This window comes from Triticum aestivum, chromosome 4B (assembly GCF_018294505.1).
Source record: "Triticum aestivum cultivar Chinese Spring chromosome 4B, IWGSC CS RefSeq v2.1, whole genome shotgun sequence".
Lineage (NCBI taxonomy): Eukaryota > Viridiplantae > Streptophyta > Magnoliopsida > Poales > Poaceae > Triticum > Triticum aestivum.
Genome location: NC_057804.1, coordinates 9,268,632 through 9,287,470, shown reverse-complemented (window position 1 = coordinate 9,287,470; position 18,839 = coordinate 9,268,632). Strand labels below are relative to the sequence as shown.

The following is an 18,839-nucleotide window of genomic DNA, read 5'->3' as shown; positions in this document are numbered from 1 at the left end:
TGGCTAGCCGAATATTTGGCAAGGCCCTTGGGCTGAATCCGAACACAGTTTTTCGTCGTTGAATTGACCTGCAGGCACATATATATGGTTGATAAATGCATCCATAGTTGATGGAAGTGGCAAACCTCTGCAATATATGGTTGCTGAAAACATCTCCACATGATTCCTAACTAAACACCTGTGTAATACTGTAACCGGGAAACTCTGCGCAATTGCTACTGCCCCCAAGACCGCAACAAACTTATCAAATATACCTCCTCTTCTACAGTGTTCCAAAAGAATAACTTCTGGATTTGCTTCCAATGCATCCAAATCCAAATGGATAGTATCACAGGCATCACTATGTTTATATGGTGCTCGTCTAGACATGGCAGTACATTATAGGTGTTTTTATGTCATGAATTCTACTTTTTTTCAGCACCCTTGGCAGGTGTTGACATGCAATGATGCAATAAATCTACAGACAAGAGGACAGTACTACAAGAATTTGCTCAAAGCTTGGGCATTTTCAACTGGTGTTTGCTTTAAACATGAAAAGCTGCAATCAATCAGACTAAAAACAGCAAGGTCCTTTGCCTACAATCAAATTTCCATATCCGTTGGTGCTCAAGTAATCGTCTGGCTTAGTGCTAGAAATCTTGCTCCAATTAAATGCATCTCCCAACTGCAAACAATATTAATTAGCACTGAAGGTTAGAAGTAAACTTCTTGAGGTGTCTGGAAAACTGAAAGCAACCAGTGCCTGTACTGAAAGAGTAAACCTGAGCTACAAAGTGAACCTTCTAAGGTATCTGAGTGACCTACTTTACTTTGTACACTATAATAGATAGAGAACCTAAAGGAGAAGCTAACTTAGATTCATTTGCAGATAAGTATCATATACCTTTCATAGCGAAGCGGGCCGCTTCATCTTTCGCATGATTTCCCTTACTTGTTTCAGTATGCGGACATAATGGTAGAACAGCCCAGACTGCTCTCCCCCCAACCCTACACGGCTGTACCTGTTCCCACCAGAAATATTGTTGCATGGGCTTCCACCAATGATCAGATCGAACCCACCAAATCTCTTCACCAATATCTCGAGCTCATTGTAATTGACCTTTTCCACGTCATCCCTCTGAATCAGCACCCCAGTTTGCTGCGATTCTTTCCACCAATTGCTCAAGATGACTTTGTTCACTTTAGATTTTTCAACAGAGACCACGACATTTAGACCAACACCTAGGCGATGCAGGGCAACCTCTGCACCACCAATGCCACTGAAGAGTGACAGGACACGGATCCCATCAGGAAACTGCTCCTTTAGAACAGAGAGGTGGAATGCCAAGAGACCGGTACCTATCTGTCCTGTTAAAGCCGACTCTGGTGTGTTCCGTTGGGAAACCCAACAAAGACTCAACCTCGCCAGCCTCCAACGGAGCAACAGTGTTTGGCCCAACCCAAATGAGATTCCAATGCCTGCATAGATGGAGGATTTCTTTCTGATGAGCCTCACTTGGGGTGCCATCAGAATCACTAAGGATCTCTCGGACCCTATCTGATGCTGTAGCGGGGGCCATCACGGTCTGTATACAATTCAGTTGTGTCCTTGTATCCCACCAAGGCCACCATCTTTTTGTCTGTGGAAATTTCTCCTGTATAGTCCTCGGTTGCATTGGCTTGATACTGAACCTTCCTTTTACAGGAAGATTGTGGATATACCCTCTCTTTCTTGTTGCTGCACAGAAATCCTTTGAGTCCACATACTCGGGCGCTAGGTTGTAAAGACATCGAGACATCTCGTCCCAAACTCCTTTCGGGGCACGTTCAACATTCTCAAAGTAAAAATACGGACGTTCTTTAGGCATATCAACTAGCACAATTTCAGCTGAGTCCTCTTCTCTCTTAGCTATCTGTGCAGCCAATATTGCATCAGCAAGTACTGAATCTTCTTCATGCACACCTGGTACAAAATTTTGATAACGTTAGAAGTAAAACAGCAACTGGTGGGGATGCCAACAATTAACCATGTGGCACGGGCTGTAGTAGAGGAGACGTGCTAGTTCGTATTGGTCCTTAAACTTGTTGCAAAAGGAAAGGACATTCAGATCTGCAACAATGATGCAGGTAGCGAGCTAGTCCCCAATGCAAAGCATAGAAATCATAGAAAGTGTGTGAGGCACATATATATGCTAGATGGTTTACAGGAGATTTTGGGCATGTGCAAAAGCTTCAGACAGGATAACATTCCGATACTACCAAGGAAAAGAAAGAAGAGCAAGATGGGATACATGCTCTTTGGGTCTGGAAACTGAACTTTGTGATCTTGTGGTGCTTCTTTTGCTTGCTGATCAAGCTACAGATGATCTGCTCATGATGTGTTTCGTGAATGTCCTAGACCTCGAGATGCCATCTTCTTGTCTGTGGATGCTTTATCTTAATTTCAGTACAATGAAATGCTAGTGTTCGTTTTAATTTGATCTCTGTGTGGATGTGTGGATGACATATATTGTGATCTGAACATATAATGCTATATCAAGAATGTGTGGCTACACTACAGCAATGTGTATTTAGCTTGGAAGGGTGGGGGATTTGGCGCCGTTTGGAGCAACTGGAGGGAAATGCTTGTGCCCATGTGGTTATTTGCTGCTAGAAGGTCCGAATATGGTACGGGGACTCATGTGGCACTCCAGCAAGCCTACATGGCACAGGGCACCACATGTGCAATACCGGTCGATGAGAGAGCTTGGAGTGGCCAGGGGGTGACACAAATGGTTTTAAATGAATGATGGTGGCCAAAAATAGAGTCTAGTGACATGTCAAGAACCATGTATAAAGAATAACATTAGAGGAAATGTTTGAGAGTGAGTTACCACATAGGTCAATGGCTGAAGAGGCATCTTCTTCGGTGAAACCCATCTCCACTAGTGTCAAGAACTTCTTGTCTCTCTCTGTCAGCTCTTCGCCAACCGCCTGCGGGAAACGTAGACAAAAGGTCATTCGATACTCACTTATCAAATGCAGCAAATTTTCACAAGAGAAGTGTAATAATACATCTAGGCCTGTTGATGAGATGAGAAACACCTCCATGTCACTTGTTGAACTGTCGAACCCCTCCAGGTCACTTGATGAGCTGGACCCCTGTAGATCAGCCTACAGAACACACAAAAATGTGTAAAATCGCTGCAGCTACTGCACCATACACTCTGCTATTTAGTGGAATTGAACAGCTCACGTCCTCATGATTAATCAACCAGTCGAGGACGGCATCATCCTCGTCCTGTCCTCCTCCAGCGTGCTTGACAGCCATCGCGACCTTCTCTGCGGGGAACCCCATCTCGATGAGACGGGCGTCCGTCAATCTCGTTGAACCCGACGCGCCTTGCCGGGAGGAACCCTGAATGTGCACAGAGAAACGAAGCAACGGTCAAATCGTGTTCGACGAACGAGGGTAGGCACGCAATTTGTGTTGCACTTGTAATAGAAACAGGCGTTATGCCTCACTCTATATAAAATTCATACATTCCCCATCCTGAGATCCTCACGAACTGATGCCAAAGCAGCACCCTTTGAGCACCCAATGGGGTAAAACCAGAGGAGGCACACGGCACACCGCAGCACTTGGAACTACAAAATCCTAACTTTGCCTAACTAGTATGACCTGTCGTGGGTTTCAGCTAAATGGATTGCTGGTGAACCTGGGCATCACCATTTCGCTCGGGCACCATCATTGGATGACCTTCAGCTCACACAGCACAGTAAAAACTAGATTGGGGTTTTTCCCCGCCGCCGCAAGATTGGGGCCTTTCCCCCGACGGTCGACCTCATCTGAAAACCCTCACTGGAAACCACTGCGAGGTACGTACGAGCACTTACCGGCCTGTCCGAGACGTCCGGCGGCGGGGGTTTCCTTCCTCCATCGGTGGCATCGGCGGAGGCGCTCGTGCTGCCCCGATGCTGGGCAAGCTGGACGCCGCGCGCCGCGCTGCCTCGGTGCTGGGCAAGATGCAAGCCGCGCGCCGCGCTGCTCTGGTGCTGGGGAAGCAGGAAGCCGCGCGCGCGCCGTTCGCCGTCTCCGCCACGGGTGCTGCTGCCGCCGCCGCCGCCGTGCTGCGCCAAATCGAAGCCCGGCGCGCTGCCCCGGTGCTGGGCCAGATGGAAGCCGTGCGCCGCGCTGCTCCGGTGCTGGGCCAGATGGAAGCCTTGCGCGCGCCGTTCGCCGTCTCCGCCACGGGTGCTGGTGCCGCCGCCGTGCTGCGCCAAATCCAAGACCGTGTTTTTTTTTTTTTGAAAGGAACACAAATGTATTCCATTAAACTGGTGTGCTCGGCATATCACCAGCACACAGGTTTAGTACAAACTGTGGTAGATGGCCAGACCTCACGATCGCCATCCCCTAACAGAGCGCCACGCGCAGCTAGTTCATGAGCTACAACATTACATGATCTTGGTACAACAGATATTCTAAAGTTTTTAAAACTACTCCCTCCGTTCTCAAATACTTGTCTTTCTAGGCATTTTAATAAGTGACTACATACGGAGTAAAATGAGTGAATCTACACTCTAAAATATGTCTACATACATCCGTATGTGTTAGTCATTTGAAATGTCTAGAAAGATAAATATTTAGAAACGGAGGGAGTAACACATAACATGGCTTTTATTTCTCTAAATAGAATACCTAGCGGCGCTAGATCATACTCGCTTGATGTGATAGCATTCTTCAGTACAGTCGAATCTATTTCTAGAATCACCTGATTACACCCCATTGATGAGGTGATTTGCACCGCTTGGAGAAGAGCTCGAGCTTCAGCTTGAAGAGCATTGTCGACTTCTTGAAGATGACCTTGTCCAGCTGCCACTGCTACTCCTCGATCATTCCTGACTATAAAGCCCCAACCATCTGAAAAGGATTGTTCCCTAAAAGCCCCATCTACGTTGATTTTAAAATATTATGCATCGGTCGAGACCATTGCAGCTGCATCTTATTACTTGGTATTAGTTTCTTTACCTGCATGTTCTTGTATTCCAAAACATGAACTGTGATAGAGGTAATTATCTCATCTGATGTTCTTGGTTTCTCTCCTCGGTTTGCTTTATTCCTTTCCGCCCACCAGATCCAGAGCAAACAACAAGATGTGAGCCTCTTTTCTTCGTTTAGATTGAATATTTTATGTAGGAGAGATGGGCCGCTTGGGCATCCAGCAATTAACTCTCTTGTGTCCTCCATTTGAAGTCCTCTCCAGATTGGTTTAACTAATTTGCATTTGCAAAAAATGTGGCCTCCATCTTCATTTAATCTAAAACAAAGTGGGCACCTGGTATCAATATTCATACCTCTTTGTTTCAGCTTCATTCTCAATGGTAAACTGTTGGTGGCCACTCTCCATAGGAAATGCAGAATCTTGTTAGGCAGAGGGAGTGACCATAGTTTCTTCCATTCAAAACCACATGTGTTTCCCACTGGATTGGAGCATTCAGGTAGCCCTTTCACAGATTCATGTGCTTCACAATCTCGTGCTACTTTGTATGCAGATTTGACTGAGAAAAGTCCTTTCTTATCATAGTGCCATGCTGGGAAGTCATCTAGCTGCTCATGAATTGGGATCCTGAGTATAACCTGTACATCTTCGCCTACCATTGATTGGTTCAGTAGGTCTAGGTCCCAAGTGTTAGTTACTGGATTTATGAGCTCCTCGACGTGCGTGATTAGATTGTTGCCCTTCCTTGATATGACCCTTCTTGATATTCCTCTTGGGATCCATGGATCGTTCCATATGTTAATAGATTTGCCATTCCCCACTCTCCATATTATGCCTTTATTTAGCAAATTGATCCCTTTTAATATGCTCCTCCATGTATATGACATTCCCCTTGCAGGCTTTGCATTTAAGATTTGCCCATCTGGGTAGTATTTCGCAGATAATACTCGGGCACAAAGGGCATTTGGGTTGTGGAGCAACCTCCATGCTTGTCTTGCAAGCATTGCTATATTGAACGAATGGAGATTCCTGAACCCAAGACCCCCATTTTGTTTGGACGTTGTCAATCTTTCCCAGCTCACCCAATGTATCTTGTTTTCCTTATCCATTTGACTCCACCAATGCCTACAGATCATCTCGCTCAATTGATCACAAAAGGATTTTGTAAGGTCAAAACAAGCCATTGCATAGACTGGAGTTGCTTGAGCCACGGCCTTGATTAAGATTTCTTTCCCTGCCTTCGAAAGCATTTTTTCCTTCCAGTTATCCAAGACCGTGTTAAGGTACAAGTTATCGGGATTGACATTGCAGTCAATTAAAAAAGATGGTAACTTTATTTACCATGGCTCCTCTCGATCCTGATGCCGGAGGGAGGGGACAGAATTGAAGTGTGTTGTGTGGGGAAGATAGCTTGCACAAAGGTCTTATATTGTACTCCCTCTGTCCTAAAATATAAGGCTGGCCATAATGGGAGTAACATAACCGGTAGCATGTACTTGGTACTAGCAAACATGCTTATATGGCACACAATTAAAGAAGAGAGAGGGTTAGAGTAACATAACCGGTAACATGCACTTGGACTAGCAAACATGCTTATGTGGCACACAATTAAAAAAAGAGAGGGTTAGAGGTTGTTTGGTTTGTGACTAACTTTGCCAAATTGCCACACCTAAGGTTAGGCAAATTTGACCAACTTAGGTGAGTGTTTGGTTCAAGCCATACCTTAGGCAGGCCACACTTGAACCCCACATGGCATACACACAAAAAGTGCGGCAAGATTCCCTTAGGCTTTCCAATTGTGGCTCTCATTTTGATGAACTAACCTTAGGTAAGCTTGGCAAAGTGTGGCAATGCTAGTCCTAGAACCAAACAGCCCCTTAGAGTAACATAGGTAGATACCGTATCATGTTAAATGCTATGCTACTTTGTGTCATGCATGGCAATAAATATGATCATCTATGATACTTTTTTTGCGGGCAGATCATCTATGATATTACTTTATGATACTATGCACTATAGAGGTAGTATCATATGCATGATACTAGTATATGACACTCCCCACTATGAGTAGCCTAAGAGCATCTCCAGCCGTTGGCCCCCAAGGGGGCTCTTAAAATCACCGTCTATGAACGACCCAGCGCTAAAAATCGGCTTGGGGGCGATCGGGTTATCAGCCGCCGCCCCCAGGGTCGCCCCCAAACGCCCTTTTTAAAACTATTTTAAAAAATGGCTAAAATTCGGCAAACATGACAAAGTTTCGGCGAACAAGGCATAAACTTCGGCGTTCAACATTTTTTTACATAGAAAACAAGAAATTTACTAAAAAAACAAAGTGTCGCGACTACAGGCCGAAGAACTCGCTGAACACACGGTGTAGTCGCCGTCATTGTCCTTCTCCTTCTTCACGCTGCTGGACCCCTACCCGGGGTTGCCAAGCGAACCGGTGGCGGCGCGTCATCGTCGATGTCTTCAAGCACGGCGACGCCCCCTTCGTCGCGCCCACAGCGGCGCGCGGTGATCTCCTCCAGGGCGTGGCGCTGGCGCTCCATATCTAGTCGTGCCCAGTCTTCGCACACCCACTACATGGTCGCGTCGTCGTCGAGCTCGAGTCCCGGCTCCGGCTTCACGTCGGCGAGCCCCGGCTCCGTCTTCACGACGGTGAGCCTCCGCTCCGTCTTGGGCTTAATGAGGTGGGGAGGAGCCGAGGAGGAGGGACGCCCGCCCTCGTTGATGATGATGTCGGCGCTGCGGGTGCGCCGGCCGAGCGGCGTTTCCGTGGGCTCGACCTTGACGCTGAAGAGCGCCGGCGCCCCAGAGGAGTGGGAGGAGGATCGGGGGAAGGAGGAAGAGGAGCCGGTCCTCCTCGGCATCCATTGGCCGCCACTCCGGCAGGGGACCGGGGCGGCCGGGTACGTCAACAGCGGATCGTTGTCGCCCTTGAGTTACACGAGGACGGCGTGGAGCGTGCGGACGGGGGCTGTTGGGGAACGTAGTAATTTCAAAATTTTCCTACGCACACGCAGGATCATGGTGATGCATAACAACGAGAGGGGAGAGTGTTGTCCACGTACCCTCGTAGACCGTAAGCGGAAGCGTTAGAACAACGCGGTTGATGTAGTCGTACGTCTTCACGGCCCGACCGATCAAGCACCGAAACTACGGCACCTCCAAGTTCTAGCACACGTTTAGCTCGATGACGTCCCTCGGACTCCGATCCAGCCGAGTGTCGAGGGAGAGTTCCGTCAGCACGATGGCGTGGTGACGATCTTGATTTTCTACCGTCGCAGGGCTTCGCCTAAGTACCGCTACGATATTATCGAGGTGGATTATGGTGGAGGGGGGCACCGCACACGACTAAGAGATCCAAAGGGATCTATTGTTGTTGTGTCTATGGGGTGCCCCCTGCCCCCGTATATAAAGGAGCAAGGGGGAGGCGGTCGGCCTTGGGAGGAGGCGCGCCAAGGGGGGAGTCCTACTCCCACCGGGAGTAGGACTCCTCCTTTCCTTGTTGGAGAAGGAAAGAGGAGGAGAGGGAGAAGGAAAAGGGGGTTGCCCCCCTTGTCCAATTCGGACCAGATGGGGGGCGCAGGCCTCCTTCCTTTTGGCCTCTCTCCTCTATTCCCGTATGGCCCAATAAGGCTCATATACTCCCCGGCAAATTCCCGTAACTCTCCGGTACTCCGAAAAATACCCGAATCACTCGGAACCTTTCCGAAGTCCGAATATAGTCGTCCAATATATCGATCTTTACGTCTCGACCATTTCGATACTCCTCGTCATGTCCCCGGTCTCATCCGGGACTCCGAACTCCTTCGGTACATCAAAACTCATAAACTCATAATATAACTGTCATCGAAACCTTAAGCGTGCGGACCCTACGGGTTCGAGAACAATGTAGACATGACCTAGAACTATTCTCGGCCAATAACCAATAGCGGAACCTGGATGCTCATATTGGCTCCTACATATTCTGCGAAGATCTTTATCGGTCAAACCGCATAACAACATACGTTTATTCCCTTTGTCATCGGTATGTTACTTGCCCGAGATCCGATTGTCGGTATCCAATACCTAGTTCAATCTCGTTACTAGCAAGTCTCTTTACTCGTTACATAATGCATCATCTCACAACTAACTCATTAGTTGCAATGCTTGCAAGGCTTAAGTGATGTGCATTACCGAGAGGGCCCAGAGATACCTCTCCGACAATCGGAGTGACAAATCCTAATCTCGAAATACGCCAACCCAACAAGTACCTTCGGAGACACCTGTAGAGTACCTTTATAATCACTCAGTTACGTTGTGATGTTTGGTAACACACCAAGTGTTCCTCCGGTAAACGGGAGTTGCATAATCTCATAGTCATAGGAACATGTATAAGTCATGAAGAAAGCAATAGCAGAAACTAAACGATCAAGTGCTAAGCTAACGGAATGGGTCAAGTCAATCACTACATTCTCCTAATGATGTGATCTTAATCAAATGACAACTCTTTTGTCCATGGCTAGGAAACATAACCATCTTTGATAAACGAGCTAGTCAAGTAGAGGCATACTAGTGACACTATGTTTGTCTATGTATTCACACATGTATTATGTTTCCGGTTAATACAATTCTAGCATGAATAATAAACATTTATCATGATATATAAGGAAATAAATAATAACTTTATTATTGCCTCTAGGGCATATTTCCTTCAGTCTCCCACTTGCATTAGAGTCAATAATCTAGTTCACATCATCATGTGATTTAACACCAATATTCACATCTGTATGTGATTAATACCCATAGTTCACATCGTCATGTGATCAACACCCAAAAGGTTTACTAGAGTCAATAATATAGTTCACATCGCTATGTGATTAACACCCAAAGAGTACTAAGGTATGATCATGTTTTGCTCGTGAGAGAAGTTTAGTCAATGGGTCTGTCATATTACAGAGTCGTATGTATTTTGTAAATATTCTATGTCTACAATGCTTTGCATGGAGCTACTCTAGCTAATTGCTCCCACTTTCAATATGTATCCAGATTGGGACTTAGAGTCATCTGGATCGGTGTAAAAGCTTGCATCGATGTAACTCTTTACGACGAACTCTTTTATCACCTCCATAATCAAGAAACATATCCTTATTCTACTAAGGATAATTTTGACCAATGTCCAGTGATCTACTCCTAGATCACTATTGTACTCCCTTGCCAAACCAGGGCAGAGTATACAATAGGTCTGGTCCATAGCATGGCATACTTTTATAGAACCTATGACTAATGCATAGGGAATGACTTTCATTCTCTTTCTATTTTCTGTCGTGGTCGGGTCTTGAGTCTTACTCAATTTCACAGCTTTGCAACACAAGCAAGAACTCTTTCTTTAACTGTTCCATTTTGAACTATTTCAAAATCTTGACAAGGTATGTACTTATTGAAAAACTTATCAAGCGTCTTGATCTATCTCAATAGATCTTGATGCTCAATATGTAAGCAGCTTCACCGAGGTCTTTCATTGAAAAACCTTTTATTCAAGTATCCTTTTATGCTATCCAGAAATTCTATATCATTTTCAATCAACAATATGTCTTGCACATATAATATCAGAAATGCTACAGAGCTCCCACTCACTTTCTTGTAAATAGAGGCCTTTCCAAAAGTCTGTATAAAACCATATGCTTTGATCAACTCATCAAAGCGTATATTCCAACTCCGAGATGCTTGCACCAGTCCATTGATGGATTGTTGGAGCTTGCACATTTTTTTAGCACCTTTAGGATTAACAAAACCTTCTGGTTGCATCATATACAACTCTTCTTTAATAAATCCATTAAGGAATGCAGTTTTGACATTCATTTGCCAGATTTCATAAAATGTGGCAATTGCTAACATGATTCAGACAGACTTAAGCTTCAATACGAGTGAGAAAATCTCATCATATTCAACACCTTGAACTTGTTGAAAACCTTTCGCAACAAGTCGAGCTTAGTAGATAGTAACACTACTATCAGTGTCTGTCTTCCTCTTCAAGATCCATTTATTTAACATGGCTTGCTGATCATCGAGCAAGTCAATCAAAGTCCATACTTTGTTCTCATAGATGGATCATATCTCAGATTTTATGGCCTCAAGCCATTCCGCGGAATCTGGGCTCATCATCGCTTCCTCATAGTTCGTAGGTTCATCATGGTCTAGTAACACGACTTCCAGAACATGATTACCGTACCACTCTGGTGCGGATCTTACTCTGGTAGACCTACGAGGTTCAGTAGAAACTTGATCTGAAGTTTCATGATCAATATCATTAACTTCCTCACTAATTGGTGTAGGAATCACTGGGACTGATTTCTGTGATGAACTACTTTCCAATAAGGGAGAAGGTACAATTACCTCATCAAGTTCTACTTTCCTCCCACTCACTTCTTTCGAGAGAAACTTCTTCTCTAAAAAGGATCCATCTTAGCAATGAATAACTTGCCTCCGGATCTGTGATAGAAGGTGTACCCAATAGTTACCTTTGGGTATTCTATGAAGACGCACTTCTCCGATTTGGGTTTGAGCTTATCAGGTTGAAACTTTTTCACATAAGCATCGCAGCCCCAAACTTTAAGAAATGACAACTTTGGTTTCTTGCCAAACCACAGTTCATAAGGCGTCGTCTCAACGGATTTCGATGGTGCCCTTTTTAAACGTGAATGCAGCTGTATCTAATGCATAATCCCAAAACGATAGTGGTAAATCGGTAAGAGACATCATAAATTGCACCATGTCCAATAAAGTGCGGTTACGACGTTCGGACACACCGTTACGATGTGGTGTTCCAGGTGGCATGAGTTTGTGAAACTATTCCACATTGTTTTAACTGAAGGCCAAACTCGTAACTCAAATATTCATCTCCACGATCAGATCGCAGAAACTTTATTTACTTGTTACGATGATTTTACACTTCACTCTGAAATTCTTTGAACCTTTCAACTATTTCAGACTTATGTTTCATCAAGTAGATATACTCATATCTTCTCAAATCATCTTGTGAAGGTCAAAAAATAACGATACCTTCCACGAGCATCAACACTCATTGGACCGCATACATCGGTATGTATTATTTCCAACAAGTCAGTAGCTCGTTCCATTGTTCCGGAGAACGGAGTTTTAGTCATCTTGCCCAAAAGGCACAGTTCACAAGCATCAAATGATCCATAACTAAGAGATTCTAAAAATCCATCTTTATGGAGTTTCTTCATGCGCTTTACACCGATATGACCCAAACGGCAGTGCCACAAATAAGTTGCACTATCATTATCAACTTTGCATCTTTTGGCATCAATATTATGAATATGTGTATTACTACGATCGAGATCCAACAAACTATTTTCATTGGGTGTATGACCATCGAAGGTTTTATTCATGTAAATAGAACAACAATTATTCTTTGACTTTAAATGAATAACCGTATCACAATAAACATGATCAAATCATATTCATGCTCAACGCAAACGCCAAATAACATTTATTTAGGTTTAACACTAATCCCGAAAGTATAGGGAGTGTGCGATGATGATCATATCAATCTTGGAACCACTTCCAACACTCATCGTCACTTCCCCTTCAACTAGTCTCTGTTTATTCTGTAACTCCTATTTCGAGTTACTAATATTTAGCAACCGAACAAGTATCAAATACTCAGGGGCTACTATAAACACTAGTAAAGTACACATCAATAACATGTATATCAAAAATACCCTTGTTCACTTTGCCATCCTTCTTATCCACCAAATATTCAGGGCATTTCCGCTTCTAGTGACCATTTCCTTTGCAGTATAATCACTCAGTTTCAGGCTTTGGTCCAGCTTTTGGCTTCTTCGCGGGAGTGACAACTTGCTTGTCATTCTACATGAAGTTCCCTTTCTTTCCCTTTGCCCTTTTCTTGAAACTAGTGATCTTGTCAACCATCAACACTTGATGCTCTTTCTTGATTTCTACCTTCGTCGATTTCAACATCACGAAGAGCTCGGGAATCGTTTTCGTCATCTCTTGCATACTGTAGTTCATCACAAAGTTCTACTAACTTGGTGATGGTGACTAGAGAACTCTGTCAATCACTATCTTATCTGGAAGATTAACTCCCACTTGATTCAAGCGATTGTAGTACCTAGACAATCTGAGCACATGCTCACTAGTTGAGCGATTCTCCTCCATCTTTTAGCCATAGAACTTGTTGGAGACTTCATATCTCTCAACTCGGGTATTTGCTTGAAATATTAACTTCAACTCCTGGAACATCTCATATGGTCCATGACATTCAAAACGTCTTTGAAGTCCCGATTCTAAGCCGTTAAGCATGATGCACTAAACTATCAAGTAGTCATCATATTGAGCTAGCCAAACGTTCATAACATCTGCATCTGCTCCTGCAATAGGTCTGTCACCTAGTGGTGCATTAAGGACATAATTCTTCTGTGCAGCAATGAGGATAAACCTTAGATCATGGATCCAATCCGCATCATTGCTACCAACATCTTTCAACACAATTTTCTCTAGGAACATATCAAAATAAACATATGAAAGCAACAATGCAAGCTATTGATCTACAACATAATTTGCAAAATACTACCAGGACTAAGTTCATGATAAATTTAAGTTCAATTAATCATATTACTTAAGAACTCCCACTTAGACAGACATCTCTCTAGCCATCTAAGTGATCACGTGATCCAAATCAACTAAACCATGTCCGATCATCACGTGAGATGGAGTAGTTCCAATGGTGAACATCACTATGTTGATCATATCTACTATATGATTCACGTTCGACCTTTCGGTCTCCGTGTTCCGAGGCCATATCTGTTATATGCTAGGCTCGTCAAGTTTAACCTAAGTATTCCGCGTGTGCAACTGTTTTGCACCCGTTGTATTTGAACGTAGAGCCTATCACACCCGATCATCACGTGGTGTCTCAGCATGAAAAACTTTCGCAACGGTGCATACTCAGGGAGAACACTTCTTGATAATTTTAGTGAGAGATCATCTTAAAATGCTACCGTCAATCAAAGCAAGATAAGATGTATAACAGATAAACATCATATGCAATCAAAATATGTGACATGATATGGCCATGATCATCTTGCGCCTTTGATCTCCATCTCTAAAGTACTGTCATGATCTCTATCGTCACCTGCATGACACCATGATCTTCATCATCTTGATCTATATCAATGTGTCGTCACATGGTCGTCTCGCCAACTATTGCTCTTGCAACTATTGCTATCGCATAGCGATAAAGTAAAGCAATTATTTGGCACTTGCATCTTATGTAACAAAGAGACAACCATAGAGCTTCTGCCAGTTGCCGATAACTTCAACAAAACATGATCATCTCATACAACAACTTATATCTCATCACGTCTTGACCATATCACATCACAACATGCCCTGCAAAAACAAGTTAGACGTCCTCTACTTTGTTGTTGCAAATTTTACGTGGCTGCTACGGGCTGAGCAAGAGCCGTTCTTACCTACGCATCAAAACCACAACGATAGTTCGTCAAGTTAGTGTTGTTTTAACCTTCTCAGTACCGGGCGTAGCCACACTCGGTTCAACTAAAGTTGGAGAAACAGACACCCGCTAGTCACCTGTGTGCAAAGCACGGCGGTAAAACCAGTCTCACGTAAGCGTACGCGTAATATCGGTCCGGGCCGCTTCATCCAACAATACCGCTGAATCAAAGTATGACATGCTGGTAAGCAGTATGACTTGTATCGCCCACAACTCACTTGTGTTCTACTCGTGCATATAACATCAACGCATAAAACCTAGGCTCGGATGCCACTGTTGGGGAACGTAGTAATTTCAAAATTTTCCTACGCACACACAGGATCATGGTGATGCATAGCAACAAGAGGGGAGAGTGTTGTCCATGTACCCTCGTAGATCGTAAGCGGAAGCGTTAGAACAATGCGGTTGATGTAGTCGTACGTCTTCACGGCCCGACCGATCAAGCACCGAAACTACGGCACCTCCGAGTTCTAGCACACGTTCAGCTCGATGACGTCCCTCGGACTCCGATCCAGCCGAGTGTCGAGGGAGAGTTCCGTCAGCACGACGGCGTGGTGACGATCTTGATGTTCTACCGTTGCAGGGCTTCGCCTAAGCACCGCTATGATATTATCAATGTGGATTATGGTGGAGGGGGGCACCGCACACGGCTAAGAGATCCAAAGGGATCTATTGTTGTTGTGTCTATGGGGTGTCCCCTGCCCCCGTATATAAAGGAGCAAGGGGGGAGGCGGTCGGCCTAGGGAGGAGGCGCGCCAAGGGGGGAGTCCTACTCCCACCGGGAGTAGGACTCCTCCTTTCCTTGTTGGAGAAGGAAAGAGGAGGAGAGGGAGAAGGAAAAGGGGGCTGCCCCCCTTGTCCAATTCGGACTAGATGGGGGGCGCAGGCCTCCTTCCTTTTGGCCTCTCTCCTCTATTCCCGTATGGCCCAATAAGGCCCATATACTCCCCGACGAATTCTCGTAACTCTCCGGTACTCCGAAAAATACCCGAATCACTCGGAACCTTTCCGAAGTCCGAATATAGTCGTCCAATATATCGATCTTTACGTCTCAACCATTTCGAGACTCCTCGTCATGTTCCCGATCTCATCCGAGACTCCGAACTCCTTCGGTACATCAAAACTCATAAACTCATAATATAACTGTCATCGAAACCTTAAGCGTGCGGACCCTACGGGTTCGAGAACAATGTAGACATGACCTAGAACTATTCTCGGTCAATAACCAATAGCGGAACCTGAATGCTCATATTGGCTCCTACATATTCTGTGAAGATCTTTATCGGTCAAACCGCATAACAACATACGTTTATTCCCTTTGTCATCGGTATGTTACTTGCCCGAGATTCGATCGTCGGTATCCAATACCTAGTTCAATCTCGTTACTGGCAAGTCTCTTTACTCGTTACGTAATGCGTCATCTCACAACTAACTCATTAGTTGCAATGCTTGCAAGGCTTAAGTGATGTGCATTACCGAGAGGGCCCAGAGATACCTCTCCGACAATCGGAGTGACAAATCCTAATCTCGAAATACGCCAACCGAACAAGTACCTTCGGAGACACATGTAGAGTACCTTTATAATCACCCAGTTACGTTGTGACGTTTGGTAGCACACAAAGTGTTCCTCCGGTAAATGGGAGTTGCATAATCTCATAGTCATAGGAACATGTATAAGTCATGAAGAAAGCAATAGCAGAAACTAAACGATCAAGTGCTAAGCTAACGGAATGGGTCAAGTCAATCACATCATTCTCCTAATGATGTGATCCCGTTAATCAAATGACAACTCTTTTGTCCATGGCTAGGAAACATAACCATCTTTGATAAACGAGCTAGTCAAGTAGAGGCATACTAGTGACACTATGTTTGTCTATGTATTCACACATGTATTATGTTTTCGGTTAATACAATTCTAGCATGAATAATAAACATTTATCATGATATATAAGGAAATAAATAATAACTTTATTATTGCCTCTAGGGCATATTTCCTTCAGGGGCGACCCACCACAGGCGGCGGCCGTCGCTATTCTTGCTCCCCCACACCACCGGCGCATTGTTGGTGGAGGCCAGCTGCTCCACCTGCCGGCATTCGAAGTACGCCGCCCACGCCTCGTGGTTGCCGGCGGCGTACTTCGGGAGGGCCTGCTCCTCCTCCGACAGAGACGCCTGCGCACGCTGGATCTCGGCGCGGAAGTTGTCGGGACGCGTGACATCGGGCATGGGGGGACGCCGCCGGCGTTGAGCCTCCACCGCCCCGACGCGCGCATGTCAGGAGCGCCGGGTAGTTGGCTTCGTGCAGGAGATGGGCATCCAACTCGTGCAGTGAGCGGCGCGTCGCCGGGGAACCTTTTGCCCATCGTCTGCGACGGCTGTGGGGAGGGAGAGGAAAAGAGAGCTCGACGGCGGCGGCTGTGCACGGGGAGAGAGCGGGGCTGCGGGCGGTGTGTATCCACCGGCGGGGGAGGTGCTATTTTATATAGTGACCGGGGGGCGTCGCCGCGTGTACGCGTGGTGGGAGGGGGCGCGTCGCCTCACTGTGCCGCCCGTGAGGAATCAATGGAAGGCTGATCGACGGCAGCCTTGGCATTGATTCCCCGCAGGAAACCGAGGCGATGTGAGGACGACGAGGCGCGGGGTCGCTGACTCGGCGGGCCCGCCATTCTTTCATGCCAAAAACGATTGCCCCAGCACCCCCAGGCCCCCCCCCCCCAGCGTGCCGGGTTCGGTCTGGGTCCGCTGATGGTAGTTTTGGACCTAACCGATGAAAAATGGGCTTCTGGGCACGACTGGGCCACTTTTTGGGCGCCAGCACCAAAAAAGGGGCCTGGGGGCCTGTTGGGGTCGCGGCTGGAGATGCTCTAAGAATGTTTTTAACACTACATTAGTATCAAAAACATTCTTATATTATGGGACAGGTGAAGTAGGATGAAGCAAGTACAGTAGTTTTTATCCATGAAAATGAGGGGAAGTATCTTTAAGCACTTTACCTCTGTCCTGCTTTACCATTCGATCGTATTTTGGATTATATTTTAATTACAAGAAAAACAAATGAGATGAAAAGAGCCACAACCAAATATGCCTCTCTTAAGCCGAAGTCATACATAATCTTAGAAACCCAGCACACCCAAATATAAAAGGGGAACAAAGGATAGTTTATTTCCTAAGGAGGTCTTGTATTCCAAGAGAAGAATATTCTCTTGATGGAAGTCTTGAACCCACATTGGAGATTCTCTTGGGGAGGCAGATTAAGCAAATCTCTATCGAATTTAGTCTCTCATATTTTCCTGAACCTAGCATCCATCTCACCTGAAACTTTCCTGTTACTCCTATGTTCGTTCATCGGTCTTGCTCATTGATGTATTTGTTCGGGCCTTTTAATTATTATTTTCCTTTTTAGTTTTCTTTTCTTTTTGTTTGATTTTCTTATTTCTTATTTGATTTTCTTTTTTTCATCGTTATAGTTCAGGCTTTTTCTTTGCTTTCTCTTAGTTAATTTCATGGTTTTCATCGGTTTCTATTTTCTTTCTCATTTTCCTTCTTTTTTATCTTTAGTTTTTTATTTCTTTCTTGATTTTCAATGGTTCTTTTGTTTTCTTTCTTTATTAGTTTTCACTGTGTTCCATTTTGTTTGCACTTGTTTCTTCATGTTTTTATTTGTTTCTTTTTTGATTTTGGTTGTTGTGTTTGTTTCTTTGGGTTTTCATTCTACATTTTTTGTATATGTCATGAACATTTCTCTAATACATGTTTACCTTTTTTTAATAGACCTTTAATATTTTATGAATACATTGTCAACATTTTTTCTGTACATATTTTTTAATACTTAGTTAACATTTTTTAAATACAAGATTAACATTTATATAACACGTAGTGAATAATTTCCCAATACATATTTTAAAAAATTTAAATGCTTGATTAACAATTTTTTAAATCATGATTAATGTTTTTTAATACATGATCAACTTTTTTCTATACACATTTAATATTTTTCAAATGCTTGATTAAAAAATTTCAAATACATGATCATTTTTTTCAAACTTATTGTATATTTTTTGTAAACATGAGAAACATTTTTCTGTATGCACATCTAACATTTTTTAAATACAAGTTTAAAACCTTTTTTAATACATGGTCAACATTTTTCCTGTACAAATTTTAATATTTTTCAAATGCTTGATTAACATTTTACAAACACAAGATTGCCATTTTTTTGAATGCGTCATCAATATCGTTTCTACACACATTTTAATTTTCAAATGCTTGATTAACACTTTTCAAATATGTGTTGACCATTTTTTAAATGCTTGATTAACATTTTTTAAATACAT

General features: G+C 44.2%; 1 pseudogene; it reads right to left on the bottom strand.

Moving 5' to 3' along the window:
* Window positions 1–307: 307 nt before the first annotated feature.
* Window positions 308–4,353, bottom strand: LOC123090550 (DNA (cytosine-5)-methyltransferase DRM1-like; annotated as a pseudogene).
* Window positions 4,354–18,839: the final 14,486 nt, after the last annotated feature.